At 37.8% G+C, this 17,245-nt stretch overlaps 1 protein-coding gene across 1 annotated transcript in view; it reads left to right on the forward strand.

The window, feature by feature from the left end:
* LOC115027746 (leucine-rich repeat and fibronectin type-III domain-containing protein 2) overlaps positions 1 to 17,245 on the forward strand; it is a 137,479-nt gene that overhangs the window by 92,335 nt on the left and 27,899 nt on the right. The window contains 1 exon segment of the mRNA XM_029461228.1: positions 4,080 to 4,195. The gene's annotated coding sequence lies outside the window, so the exon portion shown is untranslated.

A 17,245-nucleotide genomic window follows, 5' to 3' on the forward strand; every position in this document is an offset into this window, starting at 1 on the left:
CAGATACTGGACTGCGTAATGACAATGTGTGTGAATTCGATAAATCCTTTTCTCATGGGCACTAGAAGCACCGTCACAGAAAATGTGATTACAGTTCTCCACAGGAGGTGCAATGTGGGAAGCTGTTGCAGGGGGGAAAATGTGGCTTGTCATTGAATCCCCAGTCCGCCTGTTGTCTCATACCCACTAACAACTTGGACACGCGTGTAATGTCCAACAAGGACTGTGGAAGAGGCGTTTGTGTCAATTTTCTCTGTCTGCTATTGAAGCTGAGCGTGAGTGCTAATGACTCAATGATGCATAATGTGGATGACACCATGTGTTGAAGCCTCTTTGGTGTAAATTGACTGTAAGTTAAAAGGAATTGAAATGAGTAGTGACTAAAAAACAAACCAACTGAGGCCACAAAGCAGAGGGTTTTTAGTTTGGGCAAGAATGCAAAACGCCTGCCAGCTGCCTGCGGCTGTTCTTCACAGCCTTGTGACTGATACATATTTTACTGAAAAAAAATCCAAATAAAATAACTTACACTAGAAGAGTTAGACTGGTATGATAAGTGATCTTCAAAACAAAATAAAAATACCTGACCTTGGTCTACGTCCTGGAATTTCTGACATTTGGTTATTTCTGATGGCTGAGGTTGTTTTTAAGGGAACTTTTTTAGAAATCTTGAATTTATCTGAGAGGGTGTAGCCTTGACAGAAAAGTCAAATGAATTAGTCAGTATTTTCTTTAGCATCATAGCCACCTTCCTTCTACCACAGTCTAGAACTTTTACTGACTAAAGACATCAGAATAGTAGAAATATTATATATTATATATATATATATATATATATATATATATATATATATATATATATATATATATATATATATATATTTATTTTAAGGTTTGTTATAAGTTATTATAAGTTGTTATTATCGTATTTGTCATAAGACTGACATGACACTGTCATGAACATAAAGGAATATTTATGTCTATGACTGTTGTCATTAAATGTAATTCTGTAAATCATAAAAAAGCTTTTAAAGCAAAGTTGACATTGTTTGAGATCTCCTTGTTATGGCAACTTTACATTAAGATAACGGAACCTAAATGTGTCATAGCAGACCTAGTTATCAAACTTAAAGAAATGATTTAACATAAATCATAAGTGGTTGGTTTTGACATTAGCTGTCATGAGACCATTATAATTGTGTCATGCATATTTTCATTGACCTCATCTAAATTGGTAAAATTTGGACTTGTCATTAAGTTGTATTACTCTTTCAAATGGTTTAATAATGGCGTCATGAATAATTTACGTGACCTCAAGTAAAGTATTAGAATTTGGATTTCATTAGGTTGTCAATAACTGTAGTTAACACCCATTAGCTAGTTAGCTCTGTACAGCTAGCTGTCCTATTAGCTAACTCAGCTCAAGGCTGCCACTTTATTTCCTGTCATCAAACTGGCTTGGCCTCGTCTGTCTCGGAGACTGTGTTTCGGTCCCTGTGTTCACCAGGAGCTAGCATGTAAGGTACATTGACCGCTATTGGGTATCAACTAGCACTCTGCAGGGTTTATTGCAGGGTTTGGCTCCTGTCAGCTATCTAAAGTTAGCAGCAGATAGCAGTGACTTTATCAACAAAAGCTATCTGTCCAAAACTCATTTGATACTGTTTTTCCTGCCGTTGAACATTATATAACATTTAATGACATCTCAATGACAGGTCCAAATTCTACCACAGAGGTCACATAAATTATTTATAACTTTGACAAAGGTTTTGAATACATTTGAACACATAATGCAAAGTCAAGCGCTCACCATTTTAGTCATTCTGAATCCTGTTAACTAATGAACTGAAGAATACAACATGAAACACAGGCAGGCAGCCGCTAATGCTATCTTGCTCTGAGTATAGGCTACGTACAATAAATACCAAATCAATTAAAAGCAGTTATGAAAGAACAATTATTACTTGGACAAAAATCGGAAAGAAACGATTGTTTTTGATTAAGCGCTATATGGGGATAGATGGCTAACAATACAGCTAACCCAAGGTGTGTACGTCCCCTTAAAACCCTCTCTAGTACATCTGTAAAGGTATCTGAGAATGCCCCCTTAATGTTTCATCTCATCCTATAGCCTACAGGCTGGTTCTGAGCTGCTAAGGAAACACTTATATTGTGTTATACCTCCATATTATGAAGCTGTTGATCTGTAAATGCACCAATTATGGGTCAGATTGATGCAGCATGTCACAAAAAAAACAAGGATCCATTAATAAATCATAAATTCATTATGAATTATATTAATAGGCTTTCTGTGTTGTTATAATGAAACAGTGTTCTCTTGGCATCTTTAGTCTCAATTCCCTCTTTCATTTTTTATAAGCATAAATGTGCATCACAGCAGGAAATTGCTCAAGGCAGTGTCTTTAAATGGAGCTTGAATTAAGACAGCTAATGATAGTGGGTCAATAATGTGTCATTTGGATTCTCTGGCTGCTCCGCCTTATATGCTAATAATGACTTTATGAATGGTCAAATCTAAGGGCCACCAACCATCCGCCTTCTCAGATCACTTGGGCTTAGATATTTCCAACCGTGAAAGGGTTAAGTGGAATAACAGTCTCTTAGGTGAGCGTGCAGTGCATCCTTTGTTGCTGTTTGTAAAACTGCGATCGACAGGCTAAACCCAGCCAGGGACCCGCTAAAAACAGAGGCTTAGATTGTTTTTTGTAGGGTCCCCTGGTGGACAAAACACTGTTGATGAGTAACATCTGCTCCAGAAATCAAAGCACCGTTGGGGGCGCGCTTGCAAGTCTTCAACTCATCAAACGTACTTCCTCTGCAAGATCATGAGGGAAGAGTGAGCAAGAAGATACACGATGAATCTGAACCGAGAGAATGAGGTGTGTCATGAGTCCACTGAGAGAGGCAAGGAGGGAACTCTGTGTGTGTGTGTGTGTGTGTGTGTGTGTGTGTGTGTGTGTGTGTGTGTGTGTGTGTGTGTGTGTGTGTGTGTGTGTGTGTATAAAATAGAGTCAGTCAACGGCAGCGTCGACTAGATTGTCTGGATCGTAGCGTTCTTGCGTAGGAGGGGAAACGCATGAGAGAAGCAGCATACAAACACCTGAAAGGATGAGCACTGAGCGGAATATTAAAATGTTTGCTATCAATGGAGGAATCAAAGTGGTGCAGCCTGTCATTCATTCCCTTCAACATCGAATGCAACTTCGCTAGATTCAGACTTCCATAAATACTCACCCTTATTTAACACTTTGAGAGACCATATGTTTCCATTGCTTTGAGAGCAGATGTTGGCATTTAACTTAGTATGTCAAAAACAACAAACATTTCTACATGCATTATCTTGTCTTTTTCATCATACATATAGCCGATAACAATCATATTCAGACACATGCACACTGGCACTCATACTCCCACACATATTTTCAAAGCAAACAAACAATACAGCTCTCATAATGTGTGTTTAGAAAGGCAAACAGCTCGTGGGGACAACTGGCCACGAGAATCAGAGAAAAAGAGAAAAAGAGAAAAAGAGAAAAAGAGAAAAAGAGAAAAGAGAAAAGAGAAGAAGAATGTTCAGTCATAGGCGAGATTATAATTTCACCTGGGAGCCGAGGCCCTGCACAAACACCCCGCTGTGCTCTATTTCAATAACTTTCCATAAACCAATCTGATCTCCCCTCCCTCCTACACTGTGCTTTAAGGAGATTTTTATAGGCTTTTGTTTGAGAAGCAGATAATTCCTTATAAATCACAATAGCGCTGTCTGAATTGTAAAAAGGTTTTGTTGCTTAGCGTATCATAATACAGAGGTTAATATGTTATTCATGCCAAATATACACAATCTAAAGTGTGATTTTTCATATGTGCCAAGCAGTATTATTTAGTACAATATTCACCAGAAGTAAATTGCGTGTGACCTGTTATGACCTTCTCTTTGAATTTCCCACGCCTTACCTCCAACACCTAAATAAGAAATAACCTTGTTTCAATAAAAACAGCCAAACAATGGTGTAGAAAATTGCCTTGTAACAGTTTTCTCTTTTGCTTTCTTTCTATAGGCCTCTTCTTCATCGTGCTCTCTATTGGCTGCTTCTTCATCGTGCTCTCTGAGTGTGAATGTGTGGCCTTGAGGTTTTTTCCGAGGGACCATATGGCACAATACCACAAGATATAGGTAAGGCTTGCCTTTTTCCTTCCGTTTTTCTGTTTGACTCAGAAATAGTTTAAGGGCTGAAATTACCCCTTAAACGTCCTTGACCTTTCTTATCAAGCTCAGGCCTTGGCAGGATATATTCGCTCATACAGAGGACTTTCAACATGATAAAAGTGACAGAAACCTCAGAGGGGAGGTGATATTAATTCCAGACCTGTAGATTTGGTTGGTGAATTCTTCATAGACTCTACTTTATCTCTCGCCCAGGAGTGATACTTAGTGTCTGGAAAATTAAACGTTGTGTAGTGTTAGCATGAATTAGTGTCTCTGTAAACCTATAATATGGCCTTATGAAAAGAAAAAAATGCCACATGACGGATGAATCAGTCTCACCCATGCCTTTATCTTCAGTTTATAGAACAAAAACAAATCAAACGGGCAAACAGCACCTCCCACTCACAATATGAGCTTGCATATTAAACTTTATTTTATCCATGCTCCCAGAATTGTCTGCACCTACCTGCATCAGTAACCTGTCTCTGTACTGGTGCAAAAGTGAATTGAATGGACTTAATACACTGCAATCCTGCACAATTGACCACAAATCATGACAGTGAAATGTAATATTCTTTGTTCAAAGCTCTATGCATATGCTAACAGCATCTCTCCCTTTTTTAGGGTGGTTTTATGCTTTTATCGTAATGTGTCGTAGTAGGGGTCACACATGACATTAAGGTTGAAAATGATATTAAATATGCAGTTCACTAACCTCATATTCTCAATAAGCTAAAAGGACGCCGCCCTAATTTTACACAAAGGTCATTTTACATGTCATTAGTCATACTCAGCTTGTGAAAATGGTCGTATGGGTTGTCTGTGGATTTGGAGGGAGCTTTTAAAAGTATGAAAAATAACCCAATGTCATCATCATCATCAAAGGTTTACATAGTACATAGTGTGTCAAATGCAATATGCCAAAAGTACCAGGATGTCATTTTGCATCTGGTCAGATTTTGCAGTATGCAAGCCAGCATGCTCTTCTGGCTATTCTGACCCACAATCCTTTGCGCAGTGATAGATAAGTTACATCGACTGAGCCGCAAGAGAGCACAGACAGTCTGATTGACAGCTCATTGAAATTCCACACTATGGACTGCAGCGGTTATATGAGAAAGAGGGTCAAAGTTCAAAGTCTCAATTGTATGAATATTACATGAAATAATATGTACTTTGTAAGGGCAGCTGCCGTAAAAGTAAAAAGAACAAAACGTACATGGGCAATTAGCAGGCAATGGAAACCATGACATTGGATGCGTTATGGTATATGTACCCATCAATTGTGCCTGTTAACGTAAACAACTAAACCTGTGAACACAATTGTATAATGTCTCTTGTGACAAAATTACTCGAAAGATGACGAAAAGCTGCTGTTGGTTGCAAGATTATTTGCAGATGCACCCAGTGTAGCATGTATTGATGGGGAGACAAAGTCTTATGGAAATGTTGAGGCTTTAGAGTCATTTGTGTTCAAACTGTGTTCCTTTTCGAGGCTGGCAAGTGGCAATGACAAGTTGAGTACTAAAGTAAAACAACCTACATACAGTAGCAGCTTTTCTGGTGACATGCTCCAATTTGTTTGTTGACCTGTAAAGAGGTGGAATATGTGTTGAATAGTGTTAAGCTTTAATAATAATTAGGTTAGTGTATTAGTTAGTTTGACATTTTGGGAAAGACACTTTGAAGTACATTCGCTTTCTTGCAGAGAGTGAGATGAGAAGATTGATGCCTCTACGCTAAATATGAAGGTGCAACCAGCAACTGGTTAGCCTAGCTTGGCATTGAGACTGGAAACAGTCAACAACAGTAAGCCTGGCTCTATCAAAGGATTCCAAAATCTACCTACCAGCACTTCTAAAGCCCACTGATTAACACATCTCATTTGCGTAATTCGTACAACCACAAAAAAACACGGGTCATAGGACTCCACAGTCAGGCAAGCGGTTTCCAGTTGTTATGCTAAGCTAAGCGTCTCCTGGCCCAAACGTTATATGTAAAGGGGACATCAGCCCGCCATCTGAGTCTCCAACCATGACTTGAGATCTACCTTTGCAATTTTTCTGGCAAGCCGATCAGAGAAGACTGGGCTTTATAAGACAAATAATGTGTTTTTTTAATGTAAACGTGTTCTAGTAGAAAAAGACAAGTAGGACCTGAAAATGAGCATGGAATGATATGCAACACTGAATGCATGAGCCGAGGACGTTGTCGATGCAGCAGCTTGTGAAGATGATGATGATGATGGTGATGATGGTTTTGACACTGTGATCACAGCAGAACACCCAGCTGTTTAACTGCGTCACAATGAGGCTATAACTGCCATTGATGTTGTCACTACTGTAACGAAAGTGGCAATTCAAAGCCTCAGTGGAAGCTGTCCTAGATTCTTGATGCATACTTTTGATCACTTTGTTAGTCCAGTCTCCTACAGGAGATTCAAAGAGTGCTTTCAGGCTTTTGAGGTTTTATGCATTCCCACTCACTCAGGAGTTTTGTGAAGGTCATACAATGTGAAAAAACTGAGAAGGTATTATGAGTACACGACAGAATAAACGTGCTACGTGCTGAATCTGGGTTTGGCCTCTGTTTTGCTTCGGTAAACCCTGTACCGAAGCAAAACAATGCTTAAACTCGGGCTGCGGGGGATTTATTTTGATCCAAAGTACGTCTAGCTTAGAGCGTAGAGTACTTGAAGAGAGTGAAGTGGCGTCAGCTACAAAGAAAAATGAAGGATATGAGAGAGGTAATGAAGAATAGAATAAAACTAAACAATTCACAGTGTTTTCTTGATTCTGAGATATACAGTAATGCAGGGGTGGATTGGAGGGATTCTGTGCATTAGTGCTTTGCGGCCACTGTACATAAAGATAATATAAAATGCAGTAGTTTAAAATAGAATGTCTCTTCTAGATGATTCATAAAAGCATAAGATGCAGAGAAGGTGCGTCGCATAATTTCATTATCATCTAAATTTGGTGAAAGGTGGAACCAGTGACTGAGAATATATATATATATATATATATATATATATATATATATATATATATATATATATATATATATACATATATATAATTAGACCACAATGAGTGAAAGCTTGACAAATTATTTCTGACCTACAGTGTGAGATCTGACAAGCTGAGATTCAATAAAGAAGCTGCTTTCCTCTGAGGAATGTCTCGGGAAATCCATCATGCATTGTTTCAATTAGTTCCCCCCTTCATCCCAGGAATCTGCAAGCCTGATATCTTAATGAAAACACTCTGCACATACACTGGAGATGTTAACTTTCAAATTACTGGGCATGCTTAGTGTGACAGGGCCATGTGTTAAAGTCTGATAACATCTACATTTTGTATTCTACTTTCTGGCATTTCTTCTAGGTATTTAAGTCTCAAACTGCAAAAGAAAACCATGTCAAACGTTCAGAAAATCTGCTATATAGGGACATTTCACCTCATTGCACAATGCCAATGCCTTAGGTGATGATATGTCAATACTGTGCTTCAGCTTGTTCTCCTGCCCCCTAGTAATTTAATGCAAGTTTGAATTTATTTTTAAATATTTTAGAAAATATGCCTTTTGACTCTCTAACTTCAAGTAAGAAGAGAAGATGTCATGTCTATGTGTTAAGAGTAACTTTAGTATGTTTCAACCTGGACCCTATTTTCCCATGTTTTTGTGTCTAAGTGACTAATGGGGACAACACTTTTTTCAATTGATCCAGTATTGAGGAAGAGTGCTGCAGCCGCGGAATGGCCAATTCCGCACCGTCGATATGTGTCCACTAAAAGTGCCTGTTTTTGCCATTGACAGGCTCAGATTGTTGTTATGAGTGTCTGACACCCTTATGGACCAGAAACTAAAACCTTTTTCTCTACCTTTCGCTTGATCAGGTCTTTTTGTTATTGTGCCAAACCAAGTCTCACTCAGTGAAAATGTGTTCTGAAATCTCACATCGCATCCACATTGTCGAAATCAGCTAAATATTTGGTCATGACATTGAAAATTGTCCCTCTCACTCATGTTTCTATAGTTATCTTTCATTACATTACATTTCATTTAGCTGACGCTTTTTTCTAAAGCGACTTACAATACGTGCAAATAATCATGAGGAAACGACTCCGAAGAATGAGAATATTGCAAGTACATTAGCTTCAAATAGGTGAAATAATTTCTAAGTACAGTAGAATAGCTTCAAATAAGCCAAATCAATGTAAGTGCTACATACAGAAATAAGAAAATATGATTTTCATACTTTCGGCCACAAGTCACCTGATTCAATAAGAAACAGACTGGATCAAGCAACACGTTTTAGTTCTTTATATGGTCCTTTCTAGGCTCTTTTAGTGGACGTACATTGATGGTCTGCTATTGCCCCAACAGAATACATTGCAGCTCGCTTCGTCGCTGCGCATGCAGAGTTCTCGTTCAATACGGTACCAATTTTACATTTTTTCACTTAGACACAAAAACAGGGAAAAATAGATCTTTAAGAGCTTGAGTGAGGACAAGGTTGGCTCTGTCCAAAACAAACAAATATATACTTACCCACATCTGTACAGCCGACTAACAGGAATCTTGGTTGGTTTAACCTGCACCCAAACATTAATATGAAAAGCAAGAACTTGTGTCTTTTAGGAGAAGTGACGTGCTGCCAACAGACATAAACAGTGTACAATTTGAACAAAAGCATCTCTAACGCACTGGGTGTGAACACACTTTCAGTGTTTGGGTTTCACAGCCCAGCTGCCATGTGCACGAGCAGAATGAGCAAAGCAGGTGCGATGAAAGGAGGGAGGGCTGGTGGTGGGGGGCTGATCAAGAAATCTAATTTATTTTTCATACGCTGCTGAGATGGAATGTCATATATCATGCCATGCAGCAATTTTGTGCCAGTCGCAGGCTCACAAAAGATGAAAGAACAGTGATCAAAGATACAGAGAAAGAAGTCAGATGCTGGAGTTGCTATGGGATCCACTTCCACTGAGAACAATATAAACTGTGTTGAAATAGTCATTCAGTATTCTGTCACTGTTAGTTTTCAGTGTTGGACAACTCACTTCAAACATCTTACGCAGGAGGGAACAAGAAACAACTGTAGCTTCTTTATTTTTTTGGTCATGGAGACGCACGTGAAAGTGATGTTAAAGAAACAGATTTTGGACTGAATAGGGATACAGGCCAACACAATATCTTAAATATGGAACCCAAAAATGTTCAATATCAAATAAATGATAATTTGAAAAAATTGTGGAAAATATATAATCAAGAAATTGTTTTTCGGAAAACAAACGGCAATTGTCCTGAGTGCCCAATGCTCCGGAAATACACACTTTCCCTCAATGACCATCAGACCTTCCTGATTTTTGCTATGAAGGCATGACCCTCCTTACTCTGCCTCTCATTCTGCATAATAATTAGCCATGTGCTTCTGTTTGTTGTAGGGAGAATGTGTATTTTCAGAGCAATAGGTGTTTGTTTTTGGGCTGTGGATCAAATGGTCTTTCGGTCCAATGGGACACTTTTCGGACTATTGGAGTTTTGGAATAATGAGCTGTCGGAACAATGCCATGGCACCATTTTTAAGGTATGATGTTTACCATGTCCATGATATATCTCTGGCAATCCACTGACTTCTGGTCGATTCCCGGTCACACAGTTCATGTTGTCTGCTCCAGTTACCATTCAGCCTCGAGGCCAGGGTCATTACAGTATTCATCAGTCCTGTGTTCCCCTACAGCTGTTGCTTGTGATATCATACATCACTCCAATCTTCCTGTCCCCGTCCTAGGAGATTGCTTGCTCTGTAAAAATAAAACGAATTTAGACCAGTAAACAGAAAGCTGATCTACTAACTTTAGAACACCTAACGGTAAATTGAATAGTACACTATTCACATAAACATGAAGAAATTCTCGTTTGCTTTTGTGTACTTCAATGGATCTATCTGATTAAATTAATTGAGAGACATTCTCATTGTGTTCCATCAGTCACACACATTGTATCTATTACAAACTAAACCACCTCTTAGATATGATTTGTTGTTGTTGCTGTTTTTGTTTGATATATTAGTCATTAAACCATAGATGCTTTTTAGATTCACCGGAAGCTTTCAAAGCCATACAGACATTATGGAGTTGGCTGTGTATGTTAATAGACAGTCACATCATGTTTATTTATTTATGTTTTTTTATCACTCCCTGGTGTACTTCAGTTATCTACCACAAGTTTAGTCTCTATAAAAACACCCTGTAAAGGATCCATTCTCAAATCCATGAAAGTGCTACCATTCATGATTGTATACGGTTAGCTCAAGCACAATTTGGAACACTGCCTTTACTACACAGAAGGACAAAAAGCATCCATAATATACAATAATATATAATATATATATATAGAGAGATAGAGAGAGAGAGAGAAAAGAGAGAGAGATAGAGAGAAGAGAGAGAGAGAGAGAGAAATAGAGAGAGAGAGAGAGAGAAAGAGATAGAAGAGAGAGAGAGAGATAAAGAGAGATAGCAAAGGAAGTACACAAGATAATAGAAATTATAAAATAAATGATAAGAATAGGAAAGATATAGAAAGACAAAGAAGATAAAATAAAGATTATAGAAAATATAAAGATAATAGGAAAATATAGAATAGTATATTATAGGATAGAAGATATATATAAGTAGATAGTTATATAGTTAGATACATATAATTATATAATCATAGATATATATATATATATAGATATATATATAGCTATATATACTATACATAATATATATATATGATACAGGTATATATATATATATTATATATATTATAGCATATATATATATATATATACTATAATATATAATATTATATATATATATATATATATATATATACATATATATATATATATATATATATATATATATATATGTATATACAATATATATATATATCTATTATATATATATATTCAGAGTAAGTCAGAGCTGTCCCTTTCAATTATCGTCTGATTTAATTCTTCATTCACCTCGCCTATCATTGATTGGCTGCACCACGCAGCCTCTTTGAAACCTTTGCCTTGTTTTTGCTGTGTGAATTTCCACCGTCTTGTTACACACCAGCGATCAACCAATTGCAATTACAGTATCTATATCAGGCTTGGAAACTCTTTATACTTCACTGGCACCATGAAAAATGTTATGATCTTAACCATGTTCCGCATTATGATTTCAAGAGGCGATATCGAGCTATAGGCTGACAGCGTAGTCACTGCAAAACTGCCCTTTTTTGAAAGGCCATTTGTTTTCCAATATTTCTCTATTTTTCTAACTTAAATAATTTGCTAGTGGGTTTGTGTTATCATATTCAAACAAGAGAAATTGATTTGCATTTGAGACCAACTAAATCTTTCCCCACTGGTAGATATATCTGCAGAAGATTTTAATAGTCAGTCCTAGATTAATTGACTAACTAACTTTTTCTTTTGCAGTACACCATACAGTTGTAGATCTAATTAAAGAGATACAACACTGAGCAAACCCACACAGCACTTGTTTTTTGCTTTATGAAGATATCAAGGAGGATATGAGGACTGTGTGTGGGTGTAAGGCTTGTTTTTGCATTCTTACTCATCAGTACATTCATTTGAGAAACTCTATATATTATCCATGTCTGTGTGCTACAACATAAAAGTATCTGATTCTCTGCAACGGCAAGAACGTAATGAGCGCAAAGACATGGGAAGTGTGGAGGGTTATTCAAGAAGTGCTATTACATTAATGCTGATAAATGTAAAAATAAACCTGTAATTCATTCTAAATTACTCATGGTGGCATTTCAGTTTCACTGCATTGTTAAAGATTTTAAACAAACAGTAGGGAGATGAATTTTATAAGGTAATCCACCAATTGTACATGGCTTCATCCATCTGTCTCAGGGAGGACAACTTAATCTGTTGTATAATGTCTTCTGTGACTCAAGAGGAACTTGGTCAAGTCTGAGAAAATTATTCAAGTGACATCACTTGAGTTTGTAGATGACACCATTTTAACCAAAAGTGTGCATTACATACTTGAGGTATGGAGTTTCAAACACGTCGGTATGTATCAGGAAGGAAGTGGCTAACCAAAAATGATATTGAGGTGCATTGTGGAAAATAAGATCCATTATTTTTGGATTTTGTCCAATAATCTGTAGAGGGCAAATAAACCATAACGCATTGCCAGACTTTACATACAGTGTGTGTGCAAATTACTAAAACATGTTCAAAGCTGCATAATAAATTTTTTAAGAGGCCGCAGCTGAACAAGCTAAAAACACAACATTACCATATTATCATCTTATAAACATTAAATGGCTAACATGTTCGCAAACAGCTGCTTTATTGATGGATTGAGACATTAGCCTTAATCAGGGATTGTGTTTCTGGCCATTTATAGGTCCAACATTTACTTTCCTTTTAACTCTATTTTGGTCTCCACCAAATCCTGAAGGATATAGTATCTGTCTCTTTAGCTGCTAAATGATATGCTCACCAGCTGCTAACTTGGTGTGTCTGTTGGTTGGGACTGGGCAGGTAGGGCACAGTGGGTTAATCATATTAATCATTTATGCCATAAATGCTGTGGGCCAGAAAGCCAAAGCAATGAGCTAAAAGAGGCTAAAATGCTCCTTAGAGCTGGGTGCAATAGTTGATTTGGGCGATCATATTCTGTGAATTTGTCACTATGAGAGAATCTTTTGACATTTTATGAAGTCATGTGAGCCATTTTTAATATGAAAATATGGATTACTTTAGCTTTAAGTCGTGCCTTTAAGAGTCCAGAGCCGCAGTTCAAGATCTTATGTCTAACAACGTGTGTAATTATCTTAATTACAAAGCAATAATAATGCAAAAATTATATTTATGATCAGCTGATTGTAGTTTAGCTCTAACTAAGAACAACAGTAAGGTGTTCAAACAGAGCCTCTGTTGCAATACCCACACAACTTATAATCAGTGAGTGTTTGGAGATGCTGAGAACACAATTGATATATTTTGTAAACACTCCCACACCACAGTTGTATATATTATTAAAGTTGTGTGTTGCAAGCTGATATCATGCACCAGGCAGTGTGATATATGTGCAAGTGAATCAAAAATGTTCACCTTTTGTTTTTCTTTGATCCCAGCACAGTGATGAAGAAATCCCATGCCCAGTCTTATAGTACAAGCACTCAATCAAATCTTCCTAATGGATCAGTCACATGTTGTTTCCATGAATGCAAATTATCATTATCATCGTAGCATTCAACTAGAACAATAACAAATATAGTTCTTTATTTGCCCGGCTTAATTGCTTATTAACTTGGGATTACTTTGTGTTTTTGTTAAATGGTTTTACATGATAATTAATCAGTTTCAGTCCACAAAGGCAACTCCTCCTCCACAGAGCCAATCAGCTAAACAAGCTTAAATGGAGCATTGCAAACTAGGCCAAGTCTGATGCTCTGCCGCATTGCACACGATGTACAATTCCTGAGAAAGGAGAGCATTGAGCTGCGCTAAATCATTGCAACTTTGTGACAAACCCACTGGAGCTGAACTAATGCTGTTAAAAAGATGCACCAGCTGCCATGTGCTTTTGTCTGAAGTGTTTTTCCCGCTTGCTGAGGAGAAGTCTTGCAACTGAACGCAGAGCTGAGTCAAAAAGCACAAGAACTTCCAAGAATCTTTCCAAGAATGAGCTCGCCTGTCTCTTCTGTGATGTGATCTGTGTTAAAAAGTCACCTGTAGAGGAAAATCTATTTTCCTTCAATGTCTGTTTGTCTTTTCATGTTCATGTGAACTTTTTTTCCCATGTTGTTCCTCACCTGTCTCCCCTCCATCACCTGTATTACAGCAGCAAGAGTGAAGCTTTTGTGGAGAACCATGAGGATGGGAATCTTTTAGTTGAGCACATGACATTGCATCATGACGTCAGCATTATTTTCAGCCTTGGAAATGTCTTGAGGCTGATTCATCAGTCCTTCATTATCCTCCAAAATGTGATTTCACAGGTATGTAGTAGGAAACATGAGCACTTTGAAAGCCTGGGACTGAAGTGATTGACTGATAAAACTGTGTCCTCTAAGTATACAAAGACATATTTCTGTGCAACTGAAGAACATACTTGACCTAGAGAGGTCAGAATTACTGTACAGCCAGGGATGTGAATGAATACGAAAATAAATGGATATGAATATATAAAGCGCAGTAATATTCCCCACCCCACTAACACCAGTACTCCCTGCTGACCTGTTACACATTCAAATCGAAATACACAGATTTTGTCTCATAGTCATCAGGTTCCAACTTGTTCTTCCTTATCAGAGTAGTCCAGGTGAAGTCAGTACAGTGTGAACAGGAACTGCCAATATCCAAACCAGCGTGACTTTTCATGGCCAGTCAGTCTTCAACACATGTATTGTACAGTGCAGGATAAAGCTTGACTGACGTACCACGACTTTCTGGCGAATTGAAGGTAAATTGGAACTGACAAACTGAAGTTAGTGAGAGTCTCAAAAGTGTACAGGTTAGTTCGCATCTGTGAACAGAACTGTCTTGTGATCAGCTAAATTGGTGGAGCCATGATAATTGTTTTATTATATTGTGTATTATTAATCCAAAATCTGAATTTAGAAAGTAATTTAAAAGTAAAAGTATCAGAAAACTCAAGTAAAGTTCAAGTACAATTTGTATTTAAATACAGTATTTAAGCCAAACCCATGTTTTCTGACCGGTTGTCTTCTTTCACAGTGCTCTCTAGATAACTAAATGTACACAAGCACTGCAAAAGTGAGTTTTGTAATGATATGTCCCCTTTAAACTTGGGCAGGGATGTTGTTATTATGTTCTAAAAGACTTTAAACCACTATTTAAAGAGTAAAACATGAAACTACAAGAGAAACACAACAAGCTTAAGCCATTTTATTGTATCCTATGGTGGACGGGTTGTAAAGGTATGGGATTTTTGAAGTGCAGCACGTCAGTGATGTCCTTCTAAGGATCTTACCTTGTCAAAGTAAGCACTGAGCAGCCAAGGAGGATCGATAAATGGATTTCAGGAGTCTGTAGCTCCAACATGCTGAGTTTGACAGTCCACACACACTCCTCTTTCCCTCACACTCTTCTTGACTGTTATATTTCAATCAATGGACTCTGACTGGGTGTTTCTGGTAAGTACAGCAAACCCAATGACCACAGAGTCACTCACAAACCCACAGAGAATTGTTACCTGACTGCAGTTCCACCAGCTACTTTTATTTTCTTTCAGTTCATTGTTTTGGTTTTACAGTATGTAACTTCAATGTGCAGCACTTGCCCAGCATCAAACAGCAGACTGAGTTAGCAATTAGTTTGGGATCATAGTAGAGCATTAATAAGCAGATGAAGAGCCAGATTTTCTTCAGGAGTTGGTGGAGATTAAAACAGAATATTGGACACATATTCATTAGATGGAAACAGAAACACGACAAGTGAAACCTAATGTAGCTTTGTGTCTGCTGGATGTTTAATGAAATGTATTCTTTGCTATCAAATATTAACTTCATAAGGACATGTTGTTGAAAGGCTTTTTGTGGCTAAAGAGGGAGCCTAATGAATTGTCATGAGTGGTGTGGAGTTGGGAAACAACTGAGTTTACCAGATATATGTATCCTGCTCCTCATCTCTGCTTGAGGCCAGTGGTTTCGAGGCTACATTAGCCGTTACTAGCATAACACACCCGAATCTCCAGCCAAACTGTAGATGGTTAAATTGCAGTTGAAGAAGAATGTATCGGGGGAAAAAAAGATGGTGTTGACCTCGTTTTGTCTTTAGTTACACCTCTCATGTTGGCTGCATTGTGTTCATTCTAAAGTCAGGGAACTAATTGTTCATCTTTATCTGTACTGTTGTACCTCTGAGACAGCGTTAAAGGAACTGGGGGGTAGAATGCACAGAACTGAGCCTAAAAAATAAATAGAAAATGGCCAACATTGAGAAAAGTCTGAGTCAGGAAAAAACCCATAAGCTCAGGACGAGTCTAAAAATAGAGTATTACATCCTTAATAGTTACAACATTGAGTACAATGCTTAAATACCCTTTTACTACTGTTTATTTTCTGACACATCCTACTCAATGGGAAGATTAGAAATACATGGGATTTCATAAGAAAAAATAAAAGGCCACTTTCTGTTTCCCACTTCCACCAGTGAGTGATTGAACCAAAGAGATCAGAGGAACTACTGCTGAGCTTTAGCATAAGGCTTCAGTGGCCTCCGCATGCACTGAAGAGGTTCACTAAGCACTATAAATTACCAGCTGCCTTTGTTGTCCAAGCCTCTGCAGATGGGAGATCTTTTTCTTGTCTTTGGGCCAGTTGTACGACAAAGAGAGGCGGCAGCAGCATCTGCTCGGTGACAGGGATGTATACCATACAGCAAAATGCAGCAACGTATATCTCACATCATTGGGAACATTCAGTATCTCAAAAATCACAGCCTACTTCAATCATACATCACTTTGAGTTATTTTATTATTAACATTTCTGAAACTAATTAAAAGGCGCCCTTATCAGGTTCTGAAAGCAAATCATATATTGAGTAGGGAACAAAAGTTAATCCTATTATTGTAACCGGAATATTGGCTGACTGAATCAAATGCAGATTATTTTTGATTTGATCGGAGTATGCGCTAGCAGCTCATCTTCAAACATATTTGAAACAAGCTGCATTCTGTCCACAAGGGAAGCCAGACATTAGACATGTTCCTGTTTGATAAAAAGCTGGCTGACAGCCCGCTGATTGGTTTTGTGCCCTTCATATTCTCTTCCTATTGTGTATCCCTGTGCTGGGCATATTTCTTCTCAATGGCTTCTTCCTGTCAGCCATTTTGTGAACATGCAGGCACACTGTATGAGGGGCCCTATTTCAAAGCTGCTTGTCTCTCATTCAGGAGGCTTAAGCTCTTTAACACCTGCAGTATGAATTATATAACAGTCCCCCATATGGACCATCCTCTGCAT

The sequence above is a fragment of the Cottoperca gobio genome, chromosome 22, assembly GCF_900634415.1.
Source record: "Cottoperca gobio chromosome 22, fCotGob3.1, whole genome shotgun sequence".
NCBI classification, from domain to species: Eukaryota; Metazoa; Chordata; class Actinopteri; order Perciformes; family Bovichtidae; genus Cottoperca; species Cottoperca gobio.